This window comes from Lethenteron reissneri, chromosome 30 (assembly GCF_015708825.2).
Source record: "Lethenteron reissneri isolate LAM-NWPU_2019-01 chromosome 30, ASM1570882v1, whole genome shotgun sequence".
Taxonomy (NCBI): domain Eukaryota; kingdom Metazoa; phylum Chordata; class Hyperoartia; order Petromyzontiformes; family Petromyzontidae; genus Lethenteron; species Lethenteron reissneri.
Window position 1 is genome coordinate 3,736,285 of NC_083808.1, and position 13,461 is coordinate 3,749,745.

Consider the following 13,461-nt stretch of genomic DNA (forward strand, 5'->3'; position numbering starts at 1 on the left):
CACGTGCAGCGTCCTCACACCTTGGGTGTTTCTGAGCCCCCCCCCCTCCACCAAAAACAAGTTACAATTAGAAGCTTCGCAGGTTCAGAGCACAACCCCGAGATAATGTTTTATTTCCTGGGATTACTTGGAGATATCATTTCCACTTGAGGATGATGAACGGAACACATTTTGCTACCAATACTTTTGTTTGACATCTGTGAAAAAGAGCTTAATAGCTCGTCAGATTCCTCCAGGAGAAATGGATATTCTGATTCTGACACTTTGCGGAGTTTAATGACCTATGTTAGATTCGTCCACGCATATCATCGTCGTCATCTTCGTCATTGTCGCTTGCTATTGATTTAAACCGTGCGTCCCCATTGCAGTGCATCTTCGAGGCATCAGAGAAAAGGGGCATGGCAGGTAACGAGACGGGATTCACCCGTTCGGAGAATAGATATGACATGTGGTGAACAGACGGGGCAGGCTCCGATAGGCTGCACGAAAACTCAAGTTCCACGCCAGAGAATGCAGTAGACAACCACTTACCCCCCCTCCCCTCGTTGATCTAAAAATGAACAAGAGACACTTAACACAAAGCTAGAACAAAACCATGATGTCATCCCTCTCTGCAGACATACAAACAGGTCTTCTTTAAGAGCAAGCTAATGAATGCTTGGATGGCCAGAAAGGGAGAGCCTTTCTCGAAAAAAATGAGGTTTGGGAAACTGCGGGGCGGGGTGGGGAGTGAGAGTCAGAGGAGTGGAGAAAATGGCAAGGGGGTTAGGCTGAATGACAAACACCCCCCCTACCCCACCCTGTAGACCCGCTCACCAACACCACCACCCACCAAAACCAACTAACCCTACCCCGCAAACTCTGGCCTTCCAAGTACGCCGGCAATTCCTGGTATTCCAAACGCGTTATTCCAAATGCGCCCGAGCGAGAGGAATGTGCAATTGCCCACTGCGCTGCCACGCCGCTGTGGCGTCTTCTATCGCATTACGCAACCAGGATTACCTCGCACTGTTCTGCTGCAGGTGTGCATGGGCACTACTTGGCGAGGCCATTGGTCATTTGTTGTTATTTGGAGTTCGTCCCCCTGGCATATTGTGCTTCTTCTGGTTTCTATTTGCTTCATTGCTTAGACTTTTTTTTTTACTATTTGTTATTTTGCTTTTGCTATTTTGGTGGCCCAAGTCCGCTACTCTTGCACTTGAGACTTCATCCTGGTTTCTTGAGTCTCCCACGTGGTTAAACAAAATAAAGCTGAAACAACTCTATGCCATGTCATCATCATCGGCCCTTGCCTATCCACTGCTGGATGAAGGCCTGCCCACTCCGTCATCATCCCTCACAGTCCAGAGCTCACTCCGGCGCATGAACGAATCTCGGCTCCATCTCCTGGCAGCGGACGTAAACTTGTTCCCGCTTCTCTCCTTTGGCTTCAAATCCGTCACCCGTGCGGTCGTCCATCGACCGTCGTCTCGTCTAGCGATTTAATAACAATTATTATTATTTAACGTTTGTTTTAAAGTGCATTTCAGCCGTAGATCCCAATGCGTCACCGTGTGTGGAAGGCAGGAAATAAACATAACCTGCAGGGTAAACGGCCAGAACTAGGCAGGGGTTAAAGACCAATTAAAAAGGCGAGTTTTCACGACAGACTTAAATATATTAACGGATTCTGAATGTTATTAGCAAAGGCAAAACATTCCATAATCTGGGAGCTGCACTGGCAAAAGCCGGATCACCCCAGGTACGGAGCCTTGGCCTCGGAGTGCTGAGAAGAAGGCGATTCGAAGATCTCAGGGAGATTGTTGGAGTCTAAAAATGGATCAGTTGCTGCGAATATTCTGCGGCTAACCCAGGGGTCGGCAACCTATGGCTCCGGAGCCGCATGCGGCTCTTTACGGGCTGCTTCTTGACGATATGTACAGTATGTACTCAGATGCATTGCGGCTCTTGAAATACTGAATTTTGTACCGAATTGGAAAGAAATGGCTCTTCTTGTTATTTTGGTTGCCGACCCCTGGGCTAACCCATCGCGAGACTTGCAGGCCAGCAGCAGCAGCAGCAAGAGGATCCTCTTTTGCTTGACTGGCAGCCAATGCAAAAACAAGAGAGGAGGTGTGATGTGCTCGCAAAACGGTGTGCGCGTGAGCCCAAGGACATTTTACTCCTATTAAGGTGGCAATATGCCTCTGTTTGTGCAGCGGCAAGAGTTGCCAAGTTAGTAAGAATTCGGTTAACGCTTTGTTCAAATGTAGTGTGCATAAAGGTCATCATTAGAACGATGATATGAAAAAAAAAATTCCCATCGATCTTTTTGCCTTCATGTCAGAAAAATCAAGCAGAAACCCTCCAGCTAAACACGCACCTATTAGTTCATTAGGAATAGGCTATATATAAACCACTTCGAACCAGTCCCACAACCAACGCTATATGATACAATTCGTGAAATCATAACGAGTGAAGTAAAATTATTTTTTACAGTTTTTTTTCCCTTCCTCTGGAGCACAAAACAATTTCCTAAACAAACAAAAATCCGCTTCTCAATAAACGCGCAATGACACAAAATTACTTTCAAATGTGTACCGAGTCATTAGAAGCTGAAACGCAAGGCCGTAATTGGAGCATCTGCAAACAATATAGTTCATTTTCTACAGAGAAAACTAAAGTTCCGTCAGTTTCGAAAAAAAAACGAGCGCTTTGTGTTGAGCGTGGAACAACACTTGCCATGTTCAAAGGACTTGCAAGCACATCTGAAAGGCATTAAACATTTGCCCATGTTTCCCTGTGAATAAACCGTTTATTAAAGGCAGGGCAGAATCTCCCAAGTTTTGTTTGCATTCAAAATGAATCCACCTCATTTCCAACTACAAAGCTCACGCCTACCGTTCTACTTTGAACTCTTGGTCATTGGTGTTTGGGTGACCTTTTAGCGTTTCAATAATCCACAGGATTGCACCTGCACCGTCGATGCGGCAATGTGTAAGAGCGCCCGTTATACTTGGACCAAGGATGCTAAAAGTCAACATTATCGGTAAACGTATTTTTTTTTAGATTGTATCTTTTAAATAATTACGCGTAACAAAATGCTGCGCCGTATTAAATAAGACGGTATAAAATATCACGACAAACATAGCTGTAGTTTTTTCATCCAACATTAATTCTATACGAATTAGAATGTATATATGTATTATGTAGAGTATATCTTTTACATATGTGACCACACATACGATTTGACACAAATTGCCATAATGAGTTCAGGGGTGAGTGGTGTGCTTTCTCATTCAACAGGCCTCCTTTATTAATAGAGGCGCACAATTGCCGTTCAACACCCGCCACCGAATTCATTCCCCTAACCTTGACAATGCCTTTGATGTGCGCAACACCAGAGCTGGGAGCCCACGTAGGGAATTAGGGTGACTTCTCAGACCCGCATCAAAACTGTACGATGCAGCCACCTTGTGGAACAAAAAAATACAAGCACACCACATGTTTTTGTTCTTCCTGTGACCCCTATCGGTAAGAGACGATATGAAAGCACGCACGTGCTTGGGAAAACATAAGAAGTTTCAGCTGACATTTCACAAATCTACTTGACTGACTTGAACGTAAAAATATCCAGATTGCTGCCTTTCGTGTGGTAGCGAATTCACGTTTCTACGTTCCTGTTCAGGTTGGTGATTGAGCCAATGGGCAGCTTCAGGAGTAGCCTCATGGTGAATATCTGCGATGCTGCTGGGGAGTGATCGAAGCGGGCAGTGGTTTTACTACATGGTCCGTGGTTTGAGATTGGTGACTGCAAGTCACACACTGGGCTATTCTTAATTTTACATACGTATATATGTTGAACTTCGTTTGCACCGTGCGTAGCCAACCATGCTATTTAATCGGGCGTGCGGGGGAAGGACAACAAACTGAATACACAAAGCAGCTTTAAAAAAAATTGCTTTCAATCTCGATTTTAAAGTGCATAGCTCTGGTGGCTTCCTAATATCGGAAGGAAGAGCGTTCCAGACGGCCGCAGAAGCACATCTGAAAGCGTGCGACGCAGTGAACGTCTTTGTTCGATGGCCAGCCAAAAGCCGATTCTGCGAGGGTGACCGGAGTTCACGTGATGATGGTTTATGCTCCTTGACGAGGATCAGCAAGGTATCGTGGTTCACTTGTGGCAAGCGCTTTGTGTGTAATGAGCGCGGCCTTACAACACTGGTATACAATAGCCCTTAATTCTAGATTTGAAGCTTTCGTGACTGCAAGGATTCATATTCTTAGGGTTTTTCGGGAAAGTCACGTAGGTAAAAAATTTTAATTAATAAAAGTAAAATAAAATAAAGATCACGACGTTTCGGAGGCAACACAAGCTTACGTCTTCAGGTGGAACCGTCACAGCACGATAGCTGTATCAACCTAAGAAAAAAAATAGCCCTTCTCACCGGTGGCGGTGCTGCCGCACTGAGGTCGTCAGATTGCCGTCGTGGATTTATGGGGTTTGATAGCGGAAGCGGAGAGGCTTGTGGAGAGATTTGATGATCCAAGACCAACGCAAGGGGGCCACTTGGGCTCACGGGGTGAACCAGACCATCAGGTGTGACTCCCCACTAAGTTCGCATACGCGGCATTCTCTCGAGTTGGTAATCTACCAGTGGCCCACTTAATTTTGAGTTGTTGGTTAGTTTTGTATTGTAACAGAGGTCGCAACCGGGTACCCGTACCCTACCCAATACTCGGCTACCCGTACCCGGCCGGGTACGGGTAGCCGTTTGCGACCCTGGTGCGGCCGGGTACGGGTACGGGTAGGCCGTGAGTCACTGGTGAGTAGGGTACGGGTACGGGTAGGGAACGGGTTACCCGTACCCGGCCGGGTACGGGTACGGGTTCCCATTTGCGACTCTGGTGCGGCCGGGTACGGGTAAGGAATCAAAACCCGTTTGCGACCTCTGGTTTGTAATGACCAAAGTTTGAAAAAAAACATGCATTTAAAATCTAAAGGTTATGAGTAGCACTGCCACGTGTTCTGGTTTTCCCAACATCGTCATCTTCTGTGCTGGGAAATGTGCAAGTCTTCCCGGGGAGATTAAATGTCCCGGCTTTTATCCGTATCACAACAATACTGTACGGTACACACCAATAAAAGCAATACGTTTACATGAAGTTCTCTGCTTTTATGGTATAATGAGATGTTCTACTTTATACGATATGACCTGAAATTATTTTTTGTACGGTACCTCAGCAGCAACCCGAGTTGGATTAGAGTTTAGGAATGACCAATGTCATTAAGATATGCATTTGTAATCTAAAGGTTGCAGATTACTACATATGCAGCCTTAAAAGAAAAGAACACATCAATTAAACGGCAATGCCCTTCTGCATGTGCTGTGAATAAGGGCCATTACTCGAAATGTCGCCGATAATATTTTGATTGTTAAGGCCACAGTGTTCTTAACGAAAGTGTTGAGTTATGATTTGTACTTGTGCACCACTGCCAAAGCAGTACCACTAAATAATGTTTACTTATGTACTCGGTAGGTCACCGATTACTTTTTTTTAATCCGTTTTTTAATCAACTGTGTCTCTTGTGGCTGCATGGTCCACTGGCGCTAATTTCATACACCATGCAGAACTTGAAAATAATTTATTTCCTCACGCATGAGTCGATGCACACACTGCGAGTTTAATAACACATTTCAAGCAATGCATCGTCAAGCTCTTAATAAAGGCACGTGCAACAGCACTTTCTGTAAAATATTTCCAAATGCAGCAAAGCAATATATCAAAAGATATAATATGGTAATTATACAAGGCATATATTATATTCTCCCGCCATACAAATTACCATACGGTCATTTGTTTATGTTCGTTAATGTGTTTTTACGTCACCGCGTGTTTCCAACAATAATAACAAACTCAGTAAAGCATTTACAACAGGCCAACTTATGCACACACTTTAATTTGTATTTGTCACAACCTGCTGAGTTGTTGTTCTGAATGAACACTTTGTATTCAACCCATACAGAACGCAACTCCCGTATACACACACGACCGAAGTTGCACAGTGTATTCTGAATCTTAGCAGCAAGATCACATTGTGGATCTGCGGTTGCCACTGGTCCTCCTTTTCCCAGAAGTATCTTCTTTTTGGGGCAGCTGCCCCTTGGAAATCTGAAAGCCCTTATCAGGACATTAAAAGTCCCATTCATATGTCAGTTACGTATTAACACACCACTCAAGATTAAGCATGAAACGTCATTATCTCCTCTTCAGGTCATGTGAGCCAATATTTTTGCCATGATAATAATAATGATAACTTCTAGAGCTCCGTAAAACATCGCTGACAATCATACCTTGATATTATTCAAACATCAGGGTATAATGTAAAATGCATTGCATTGCCTTGTACCCTGCTACTGGAGCAATCGTATTATGGTTTGCCATCTTTTCCACAGACCAAACTCATATATTGTACTCAGCCTAGCTGTATCAAAACTGTGCAGTCTACTGTCAAAAAGTTCAGCACAATACCAGGACCACATCTCAGTACAGAATCAGAATCTTCGTCTATAGTGGAGGAATCCGATGAGCTATTAAGCTCTTCTTCACAGATGTCCAGTAGGGGTGGGTCAGAATGTTACAAGAACAACAAACAATATGAAAAAATGATGGGAGTGCAAAGTATAGGAAAGGCAAGAAAATCACCCCCCCCTAAAAATCTATGTTTATTTTACCAGGTAAAGCCCACTTAGCTATTAGCTTCTTTTTCAGAAGTGACCTCGCCGCAAATGATAGCTCAACCACGTGGTTTGTGTGGGAATTTATAGCGGCCAAATACTCTAAATCAGGGGTCGGCAAGCGGCTCTTTAAGTGGCCAGCATCCTGCTGCGTTACCTATTGAGGGCAATCACCGTCTCGTGTTCACATGCATTGCGGCTCGTGAAATGTTGAGTTGTTTTTTTTTTTACCGAATTTGAAAAAAAATGCTCTTCTTGTTATTTTGGTTACCGACCCCTGATCCTTAACGCATGTTTATAAATGTGGAGGGGGGAGGGGGAAAACACCTGAACACTGATGCAAATTCCCACACAACTGTATTGGGGTCAAACCCGGTCAGGCGGCAACCTTTACTATGAACCCAGCCACCTGGGTTCCAATTCTCGGGCCATGGCTACATCAGTGGCGAATATATTGTCATGGGCACAGATAGGGGTGGGTGATATCAACCAACCTGCAATGGTCACGTGTGGTTAGCTCAGGTCAAACAACCCATACATATAACAGTGGCGTGGCAAAGACGCTGCTAATTAGTATGTTAGTACATGACCAACCCCTATCCTCATTGTATGTTGCCACGAAGGGCCATCGCTCGAAACTTCACGTACTTTATGTTTTCTTAAGGTCGGGGTGTTCTTGATGAATGTTTACATGTTTTGTTTTAATTGGTGCTCATGCACCACTGTCAATGCAGCAGGAGCATCACCAAATAAACGATTGCAGGCAAGTGCTGTGTCAGCACTTCGACGAGCGCGGTTGGCTACGTACGGTGCGAGAGAAGTTCCCCACACGGGGCACACGTGCGACTTTTGACCCCAAAGCCACGTTAGCAACGGCCGCATCTATGATCGCACGTGCGGTTCAAAGTTTGATGATTAACACTCCGGGGAATTAGGCCGGAATTAAAGAAGCAAATCCGTCGTGGGGTTAACAACACATTTCAGCAAGAGCTGATCAGAAACATCCCACATTGGGCATGGGTTAAAGTATTTTGAAAACCTTGCCTACGGTTGTTAGCGCGTGTGCGTGCCACACGATACGTTGAAGATAATACGCAAGGGATGTTGAAGGCAATCGGACTTTTTTTTGACGGATTTACGTGTCAATGTCGAACACAGACACTCGACTTAGTTATTATTACGCAAAACTCCCCGACTACCACGCCGCTCCCAAGATCGCCGATGAGTTCTAACGCATGGGAGACTTTTTAAAAAAAGCACGCAACCCCTACACAGCTTTAACCAATTTAAAGCCCGCAATTCGCATGTCTTGCTCCAATGAGCCAACAAGAGGGGCTGGGTCGAATGATGTCACCCCTTTCCTCGGCAAGCCCCCGAGTGGAACAGGATGTACGTACAGTACGGCAATGAGTGGCCTGGCAACCCGCAGCACATGAAGAACCCCCCCCCCCAACCTCCCCATACGTACACCAGCCCCGACATGATACCTGCCCGTGTGCCTTGTGCACTCAAAGACTAAAGATCCCGGATAGCCTTGAGAGACTGTTTGGGGCACAAAGTGCTGTCAGCGAGCCACACCATGAAGGTGCATTCTGAATCTCACGCGCGCACTCACAATGCCCCCCGAGTCTCTCCAACTCCAAAAGACACCAAAAAAGACCCCCCCCCCACCCCCCGTATAAGCCTGCGACAAACTGTTAGGGCACGAAGTGCTGTTGGCGAGTAGCAGCGCCTATGAAGGCCGACCGCCTTTATCTCCCCCCCAGTGGCGATGTATTACGCATCGCACCGGGTACTCATTTGAGGCTGAGTCGACCTAGGGGAAGATCGGTTTCAGATACTCGTCACTGATGTTGGCCGTGAGCGGGAATAGAACTCGGGTCACCGGGTTCGTAGCGCTAACCGCTGCACCACCCCTCCACACTCTTCCACGCAACACTCATGTCCCCCAAGTTTCCAACTCTTGATAATTGTTTTTTTACCCTTTTATCTGGCAACAAAACTGACACATTTTTTACGAGGAGTCATGTTTGCATAGTCCACAATACCTGCAGTCATAATGCAAACAAAAAACATAACTCTGATCATGTATACACTGTCCTTTCAACTCTTCACACACACACCCCTACGACTAACCCGCCCCACACAAGTCCACTGCCACATTACTTACTGACAGCATCGCTTCTTTGATCCGACACACACCCAGCAACGAGCTTTGGCTTCGTGCGTAAAACTTCATAAAACTGGGTCAACTCAACAATTGCTGGCGGCGAACCTCACGAATGCGTAAGGAGCTACTCGAAACTCGCATCGGAGCTCCTCTGGAAAATTGTGCCCGCAAGATTGCACTGCCAATGGCCACGCTCGTTCATGTTTTTGTTCCCGTTTCATTTGAAGCTCTCGGCAACTGCTGGCCGAAGCGCTGTTTACACAAATGTCAATTTACTGTACCAGTAAACTTCACAGGTTCGCTACTGAGCATGGGAGGCTAATTGTCAGAGCTGTACTAATTACGATGGCAGTTTTCATAACTGAACAATTACGCAGTATTGGCATGGTCATTACCGTTGACGCCCATCAATGGTGAGCGATATCTGAACCGGTCCTGACCTCCCACACCTGCTTTGGCGAAGCTGACCAGCTTGGTGAAGTATGGTCAAACAATACCAATGACCGGCACGACATGAGGAGGTCTTCATCCAGCAGTGTAGGCACCAAAGTGCTTTCAATCACTTTTGCAGTGGAATTTGCATGGCAATGTCCCTTCTTGGGAGCAAACCAAATTTTCTGCCCATCATATCAGCTTATGGAGTAGTGTTAATATTCAATAAACATATTATATATTGACATTAAAATATTTTTTAAAAACTAAGTATGTTATTATTCTTGGTTCTTTCGGTAAAGTCACGCAGAAGGGAAATAATAAAATAATAAAAATAAAACAATAAATAAAATAATAAAAATAAAACAATAATAAAAATAAAACAATAAATAAAATTCTCACGACGTTTCGGCCACAACGCAAGCAGCCTCCTCGAACTTGCGTTGTGGCTGAAACGTCGTGAGAATTGTATTTTATTATGTTTTATTTTTATTATTTTATTATTTCCCTTCTACGTGACTTTACCGAAAGAACCAAGAATATGAATCCCTGCATTCACGAAATCTTTACATCGAAATTTAAGTATGTTATTAGTGTTAATAACACTGTTAAATAATACCGCGATACCAAACATTTACCCATGAAAGCCACACTACAATGATTTTTCTTTTTCCATAGGATGCCGTGACATCGGCATATTTGGCCAACACCATTGACGAGTGTTGGGGCTTGTGGGAAGAGGCCGGCGAGTCTGGAGAAAATCCACAAATACGAGGGGAGGTGCCACTGAGCACCACAATTGCTCACAATCCACTGTGCGGTGAATGCCTCTCCACATCGTGTTGCTCTTGGGGGGCTCTTTGAGCATACTTCATCACGCCGTTCAATTTGGGTTGGTGAAACGGTGGTGGTGGTGGTGCCGTTTCAGCAATAACTTAAAATTAATGTAAGTCACGCGTATAAATCGAACTCAGGTCTCAGTATTCATGAACTGAGCCAAACACTGGTGCCACCATTTCACCCTGAAGAGCTTCAATCCTTCTTCAATCGGCCAAACCATAAGATGCGCATACTGCCCCCAATGGGTTGGCTAACGGCGTGTGGTCCGATGAATTGGTTACAATATCCGTACCCTCTATCCAAAGTCCGTTCCAGCTGAGAACAATCCACAGGATGATGTGAAGGGTGTGTGTGGCGTGCAGTAAATCACGTGTACGTAATTATGGCATGAGGAGGGGGTGGGGGATTTCCCCCCAGATGACTCAACAGCGAAGGAATAGATAACAGCGTGTGAGCAATACGGGCGCAGCTTTTTATATGGTACACGGGTGGATCTGTTGCGGGCCGTGGGGGTGGGGAAAAACCGTCGAGATAACAGACACAAGATAATCGGACCGCCTTTTACTCCGTTGTTGGTGGAGAGTTGCAGCTAAAATGACTCTTTAATTCCTGAAATAAATTATTAAAAATATAGACAAAATGCGTATTTTCCCTATATTTCCTGAATATTGATTCGGCTTTTTCAATACATTTCCCCCCTGAAGGGATTGACTGACAGCGTATTGTTTGAGAATAATTATCAACTCAGGAAATCCTTATTGAGACTCCTTTACTTCACTGGTATGTTTGGCCAATGATATAATGAGTGTTTGGCTTCATGTGAAAAGAAAACAGAGAACCCCAATAGGTGCACCCCCATATAGGAGGGGGCACGAAGCTCTACACAGACCCAAGAAGCCATGGCTTCATTGCCATCTCCTGGCCACCTCATTGCAGCATTGCGTTCAACACCTGGTCACCCATCCAAGTACTAACCAAGGTCAAGCCCCACTTAGCGTCTGAGATCTTGTCACCATGGGTGCATTTAAGGTGATCTGCTCGTAGGCGATTCGTCTTGTCAAAGGCATCTTCCACAAGTGACCTTTGACATCAGCATGCCCTCATCAGTCCATTACTGCGTGAGTTTCCCACGGTCCCTAATTTACCCATTGCTATGCTATCGTCATTTTTTTTATTGAATTTTATCAGCTTCATTTAACAGATAATACGTTCGCTTTAGTATACATTACTGAGTTTGCTCTACCCTGGCTTGTGTGAAAACCCCACCTGAGAAAGTAAGTCGGTAAAGCGGTCCATTTATTTCGGTGTAAGGTCCACTCAATCAACTGAGAAGCTGCTTTGTCAATGGCGACCCGGCCGTAACAGCCGTTGCGGTAGCACGCATGCTACATGGCGGAGCGAGGGTTTACAGAGGCTGCATGGAACAAAAGCAGGGACATTTATTTTTTATAAACATGGCTATTAAACAACCCGAGCTATGTGTAATGGAAATCTAGACAGCGATCCAAAATAAGAAAGGCCTTCTGGCCCAGTGCGGCTCAACTCTCCCCGACCCTCCACCGTCACCCTTTTCATGATCACCAACTTGTATGTTCACGTGCAACGTAAGCCTCTGCACACACTACACGCACCTGATGGTTGGTAACCACGGAAAGCTGAACCGTGGAGGGGGGGGGGTCACGCGCACTGGAGTTGAGAAACACTCCGCTGGAGAGATAGATATGAGGCTAAAGTTCTATCAGCGCCCCATGGTGTTTAGTGCAGTCTCCAACTATCATGCCCGCAATCTCTCTGGTCTATCTGTCTTCTATGTCGAAGGGCCACTGCCTGAAACGTCGCCTATTACATATTTGTCCTCTATCTACTCCACAGCACAGCGTAAATCTATTACAATGGTCACAAACCTGCATCTTTCTCTCGAGTGACACTAACTCTACGAGACTGTTGTCCACGTGGTTCACATTAAGTGCTTTCGCATGCACGTGTTCCCAATTTTGCTGCGCAGTAAAACAGTGCGTGGGATGGAACCAGTGGCGCAATGGTTAGTGCACTGCACTATGAACCCGGTCACTTGAATTAAGCTTCCCACCAGAGCCAACATCAGAGGCGATATCTCAAGCGGTCGTGGGCCACCGCCCTTTGTAATTGGTCCAAGCGACAGCCGCGTTGAAATATCATCACACAATCTCCACGATCGACGTGGCATGGGGAGGTCTTTAATCCAGCAGTGGATTTGACGAGCGGCTATAAATTGCATATTTAATTTTAAAAAGGTGTACTTTGATCAGCCGTTTTGGGAGACTCCCATTGTTGTACTGTATTTCTATGCTCATGTGCCGATGCTGCCCTCCCTTCACCAATCCACACTGAGCAGCAAGGTGAAATATGTTTAAATGAACCCCCAATAACTGGCGGGTCATGGAGAAACCCCATTCATCGAGCGACTGGCTTAACAAGAGGGCCGTGCATTTTATTTCGAAGCTGTAACAGCCACGAATGTATGTTGAACTTCTTTCACGCCGTACGTATCCAACCGTGCTAATCGGAGGTCCCGGATACAGGCAGTCGATGAAAAGTCTGCCACGTAGCAAATGCCGCATGCAGTGTAGATGACATTGAAACCTCCCGTGGTGCAGGAGGAATCGAAGCAATCTTGCGTGTGCGTTGGCGTGTCGTGCTCACTGGCACCTGTGTAAATTGTTGATAGCGACTGCGCCTCTCTGCAATGAAGCAAAGGTCACGTGCGATTAACGGCGACAGCAACAACAAACACAGACTGGAGCGGTTGGATGACAAAGTAAAGTGGTGGCGTGGTGGGTGGGACGAGTCGCACATCACAAACCTTTGGGAATGTGTCCAGGCTCCCATAGCAACTCGGGGGGGGGGGGGGGCATTGCGAATTAAACAGCTCTTGTCACCACATCATTTTAACGCTGGCCCAGAATTCTCGCCCCCGCGTGTCGCGCCGCCGCCGCCGGCTGGAAGTGGCGACGTTGCGTTAGGTGGGGTCCGTAAATAAGATCCTTAATTGAGTGTGTGCGCCACTGGCATTCTATCTTAATGGCTCGTTAGACGGGGCTTTGGGAAGCTTACGGATGGCGTAGCAACACTAACTGTGAGCTCGTAGAGCAGCGGGCATCGCCACCCCCCAACTGCTCCTTCATTCTACACGGTGATTAATAACGCGACCAACACCAGCCACCAGCCAGCCACTGCCGCGTGCGCATTGACACACCGCACGGTGCTTTGCGGTTGTTGATCTTGTGGGACACACAGTGTGTGGTGTGATGGTCATCGCAG

The 13,461-nt window shown here is 46.0% G+C and overlaps 1 protein-coding gene across 2 annotated transcripts in view; it reads right to left on the reverse strand.

Annotated features, from left to right (window-relative positions):
• The window catches only part of LOC133349419 (transcription cofactor vestigial-like protein 4), a 56,447-nt gene that overhangs the window by 27,547 nt on the left and 15,439 nt on the right, over window positions 1-13,461 (reverse strand). The window lies entirely within an intron of this gene.